Below are 5,670 nucleotides of genomic sequence, written 5' to 3'. Positions count from 1 at the left end.
TATTAAAAAATTTTTGTTGTATTTGGACTTGTTTGATAAATGTACGAAAAGGTAGAAGGGTGAGGTTGCAGGGATTGTTCGCTGCAAGGGGTTGTCCTCAAGTAGCTGATGCAAGATTGTGCGACCCCAGTTTTCATTTTAAACTATCATTTTCACTAAATTTTTTTAATTTTTAAAATTTTATTAATTGGAACACGTGTCAAGAGAGGAATCTAGTAGTCCTTTAAGCAATAAAAAAGGTTTTTGCTAAGTTACCATCTATGTAAAATAATACAAAACTAGTGATATAAACAGTGGAATCCATTGATTTTTACATGGATTGTAAGTTACTTGAAATGTAACTTAGTAAGATCCTAAATTAAAATATCAAGCATATCCATAGCTCGTGCAAAATATATAATTAAGTGTAGAAGCGAAATAAAAAAATCATGTGGACTAAAAGTCTAAAATTGAAGGTACAAAAAAGTATAAAATGATTTACTACTGTTCAAAGAGAAAAGAAAGTATAAAATTACTTACTGCCATTAATAAAAATATAATTACAAATCATTATGAGTTATGAATATATAGTGGAAAGTCATCTAAATAGACAACAAATCATGAACACACGTGTAATGCTAATTTAGCTAAACTATGATCTACATTGGAACCACGAAGAAAGAATACGTTCAATTCGGAAGTGACGTCGTGGCACCATAACCTGAAATATGTCTACTGCCTGTGCATAAATTTTCGAAGAATTGGCACTACTGCATGGCGACATAGAGGGATTAGCTGACTGAAAAGATGAGCTTCTTTGATCCTCTTGTAGGTGCCATATTCCAAAAGACACCTAATCATGTCACGTGTCCATTTTATCACATAACAGAAGTTATTTTGGGGTAAATAACACTTAATTTATTTCAGGATAAATAACACCCAAACTATTATGGGGTAAATAACACTCAAACTATTCCAGGGGAATAACATCTAAGGAAAAAAAATTCTTCCAGAGCTTATAAAAATGGCAAGAGGGGGGAATTAATTCCGCAATCCATTAGCCTAAGGAAATCATGTCCAAAAGTCATACGAGTAAGGAAACATATAGGGCCAGAATAATTCCCTACATTATATTTACCTCCACGTATACAAGAATGATGGGTGATATATGTCGTTAGATTGAGGGTTCAAAATAAAATCCTAAATCCACATCACTCATCATCTATAAATAGAGACATATATTTAAGAGAAAAATGGGTCTTTGGCCTTAAAAAAAACATTGTTCATATCTAGAGAGAGAAACTTATCTTCTCTATTTTTCTTCATTCTTTAATCTTAATCAAACACTAACTTAGACGTTGGAGTAATTTTTTTAAGGATTCACTCCTCCGGGATCGAGACCAACAATCGTGACAAGTTCTTCACAAGCTACAAATACGTGTAAAAGTAAAAAATTCCAACCATCTTCAACTCTAATCTAGAACCTCATCATTTGTGTAGCAATAGCGTGATCATAATATTATTCGTTTAAAAGCACAACAGTGTCACCAATTCGCACATTCTTGCGTCGAACAAAAGCCGTTCAACCTGTTATGGTAACCTCTCTTACGGATACTGAAGCGAAATCTCTATACCCGACCTTCATCGTCCGCATCGACTGCCACGAATTCTCGCGAGTACTGACTAGCTGCCAGTAGATGAAAAAAGTTATCAAGGTTGTTCTGCTGTTGGTTGAAACTGAAAACCTGACCCGGACATCAGTTCGTGTGAGTTTCTTTAAATATACTTCCATATTGTGTTTCTTGCACACATACTATTACTACTATATATTCTATAGATATTAGAGAACTAGTGTGTGCCAAGATCAACTTGGTCCATATTTATAGCAGGTCTATATTGGACCACATTACAAACAAAGTTGAAAGGGAAACAAAGTTGGCTAAGAGGGCATGTTGAACGTTTACAGTGTTTAGAAACATGACAGTTGATCTTTGTCAAGATTGGCCTACCACCACTCTTGGAAATGTCGACCAGAAGAGAAAGTTTGACATCAGAGCTTTTTTATGGCCTAATTAATTAATTCTTATTCTCTTTTTGTTATTAATCTTATTTAGCTACGCCTACGGCTTCGTACTATATGATTTTGATCTTCGTTTAATTAGTGTTACGACATCGCAGTACATATCTATTTTCGAGTAGGGGTGACTAACTATTCATTAACTATTACGAAAGTTGATCTTTGTCAAAGATGAAACATGAAAGTATATCTAATGTGCTTACTTCCCTATATGCATATAAGAAATGGAATTTCGCGTGCATAAGATTTTAAAAGTGACCTCCCTGCCAAGTATAATCTTGGCAAATAAGAGAGGTCACTTTGAAGAGATCTCCCTCAAATGACAAATCACTTTGAAGAGATCTCCCTCAAATGACAAATAAAAAACGAAAGGGGTTTTGAGAGTGACCTCTCTTATTTGCTAAAAAAAATAGCTTTTCGGTCAGGTAAATAGGGGCTTGTTCGGTACCCTTTTTAACCTCTCGTTTTCGTTTTCGTTTTCAGAATGCAGATATAATACATGTTTGGTGCATTAAATTCAAAAAACGGGTTACAAAATAAGAAATCTAGATTGCATTTTTATAACTAAAATTATGAAAACATGTTAAATATTTTCTCTAAATATTACAAGCCTGAACTCAAAAATAAATTAAACCACAAGGTCATGATCGCATCTCCTCATCTTTTTCTCTTCGTCAACAGCTCTCTCCCCCCTCATCTTTCTCGATGTTACGACAGATCTTCGTACTCTATCTCCTTATCTTCATCCAACAACATTTTCTCTCTCCTTATCTCTCCTGATCTACTCACTCACAGTGTGCCAGCTGCTATCCTTCGTCTCTGCCATCGCTGCAACTTCATCTCTGCCATTGTTGTACCTCCGTCTCTACCGTGGTCGCTGCTGCTCCGTCTCTGCGTAGCTGCTGTTGCTCCGTTTGAGTGTAGCTGTTGCTGCTCTGTCTTGATCGCCTAGACTTCTGCTGCTCTCTCGACTTTGTCTCTTGCTGGTATTTGTTTTATTTCAACAAATTTTGAGTAATTTTTTTTAAAGCCAGTTATATTGTGGATTCTCTCAGTTAATGCCAAGATTTTGGAATTGATTATTTGTTCATACTTTCGCAGCATCAACCCGGACTTATTAAAATGATTCTTTCAGTTCATGCTAAGATTTTATTTTATTAGAGAGAAAATGAGTCATGCAAATTGGGCTTTTCTTATTAGAGAGAAATAAGGATTTTTCAAAGCTTCATTTTTTATGGAATTCCCTTAAACAACCTGTAGCTTGTGGACTTATGAACAAAAAATAGAAACCCATTTGATTAATTGATTATAATACAATAGCATTGACTATAAATTTTTCCAAACTCATTTATTTTGTTTGTCATATTTTTTCTGTGTAAACAAAAATATTTCCTTCTTATCTCACCAGCTGGTTGCAGTGATGGAGTATTCTTAAATTGTGACACCAACGTGCATATAGAACTTTATTTTTTGTTTTGATCTATAAGTTTAGGAAGTTGATGTTTTTGTGGTATCTATTCTATGAACACATTTGTTTGTTAGTCAGATAGTGTTTATGCACTGTGGTTAATCATGTCATAGTTTCATAGTTTTGTACAATATATTGCTTCCTACTGTTGTGTTATAACTTTTGGTCCATGCCGGAGTATATCAATCGAATTACCTCTCTTGAAAATATGAGGATGTGCTCTTCCATTTCTTGTATTTTATTTATTTATTTATTTTAATGAATATGTTGTTTTAACTAAATAATGACTCATTGCTGCAACTTTTTGTATTTAAACTCTCGACTTCCAATTTTTCTAAGATGTCTTGTGTCGATATATATTTTTTGCTTTAGAATTTCTTATCCTTGAAACCATTAGCAGCTCTTCTTGATTAATGGAATGTCATTGTATTTCCTTCTAGTTGACCTTAGTTTAGGTTTTGTCTCTGATCCTTGGTAATTTTGATTACGTTTTTACCTTATCATAGATAAACTTGAATGGTCCTTTCATTCTATTGGTGGTTTATGATATGGAGCTATGTTCTGTAAAATGCTCGCTAAGGAATTTAACTATGAATTTGCTCTTTGAATATGATGACTTTCTGGTGTAATGGATGATAGAGGAAAATACATATACATCTCATAGGAAAAGAGGAAAGTTGTAGCCAACTACATTATGCGCCAAGAAAGAGTTAGCATATCGCATTTAGCTAGTAAGTCCAACCAGTTCATTGATTTGGAATCACAAGCACAGTTTGTTGAGGATCTCAGCGACATGGAGCATATTTCTGTTGCTTGACTTCAAGTATGTCGGTAGCGGAGACACATAATGCATGATGTCTATCATGTAATTTTTATAATTATTTTGTTTAAATCATATGTGTTGTAATAAATATTAATTATAGAGTAAAAACAATGACAATGTAAAACTTTTTTTATTAATGCTATTATTAAAACTTTATCATCATATACTTTTTTATAATTATTTATTTTAAATTATTTATGTTATGTTTGTGTATGTATTAGTTAAAAAACAATTTTTTAACTATAAATTTGAATTAAATGTTTAATAAAAATTATTTTTGAAAATGGTACTACCGAACACATATTTACTATTTTTATCATTTTTTATTATGTCTACCGAACACATATTACTATTTTCAGTTTTAAAATACAAAATACAAAAAATAATACCAAACACATACTTAAATTCAAAATATAACAACTGCAAAACATCATTTTCATTCTTATTTTTGTTCTCAAAAAATATAAATTCAGAAACAATACCAAATATGCTCTAGGTAATCCATGCCACCCTGCAGTAGCGCCAATTGGTAGCTGCTTAAATACATGCTGATGCACTAGGGGTGGCGGCGGCGTGGGCATGGTCGCTTTGTTTTCTTTATGGTCACTCTTGATATTTGTATTGACTTTTTATTTTACTATATATTGTTCTTGTTTTATCTTTATTTTTTCCACTTCCCTCTTCATAAATATATTATCCCCTCGTACTGTAAGAAATTTGAAATTTGCTTTAAATATATATTTTGTAAAGCTTATTCATTAAATTATAAATGATAAAAATATACATAATGCTGAATAAACTTTATGTACTCATTTAGAGTTTGTTTGTCAAACATTTTAAGTCTAAATATTTGTTAATTTTAGATTTAAAAAAAACTCACTTGTTTGTTTTTTGTAATTTATGTTTTGTTTTCAGATTTTTATACTTAAATAGAAAAAGGTAAAACTCCATGACTTTTATTTGAATGAAAAAAAGTCTGAATAGGAAATAGATATTATATATAAAAAAAATCCCTAATAAATATACATATTTCCTATATTATAAAACATAAACCCATTTTTTCTTTGTGTAATTCACGCTCTCTATACTCCCATTTTGTTGTCTTTTTCGTTAACACTGGAATACCTTTTTCTTCAAGCTTAACATTTATTGAATCTCCATTGTTAAGGTATTTATTTATTTATTTATTTTTATAATTTTTATGAATATTCTTTTATATATTTTATTCATACTTGAAATAATTTTGCTTGGATGTAGAAAGCTTGGCTGATAAATAAAAATAAAACTACAGATGCTATTCTATAGTATTTAGGTAGTGTTTAC

The 5,670-nt window shown here is 31.7% G+C and overlaps 1 long non-coding RNA gene across 1 annotated transcript; it reads left to right on the top strand.

Annotated features, from left to right (window-relative positions):
* Nucleotides 1-2,433: 2,433 nt before the first annotated feature.
* LOC112496026 (uncharacterized) lies at nt 2,434-4,509 on the top strand. Its single transcript, XR_003062458.2, has 2 exons — nt 2,434-3,042; nt 4,164-4,509. It is a non-coding gene; the product is annotated as an uncharacterized LOC112496026 (long non-coding RNA).
* Nucleotides 4,510-5,670: the final 1,161 nt, after the last annotated feature.

The sequence above is a fragment of the Citrus sinensis genome, chromosome 3 (genome assembly GCF_022201045.2).
Source record: "Citrus sinensis cultivar Valencia sweet orange chromosome 3, DVS_A1.0, whole genome shotgun sequence".
NCBI classification, from domain to species: domain Eukaryota; kingdom Viridiplantae; phylum Streptophyta; class Magnoliopsida; order Sapindales; family Rutaceae; genus Citrus; species Citrus sinensis.
This window is presented reverse-complemented; position numbering and strand designations above follow the sequence as displayed.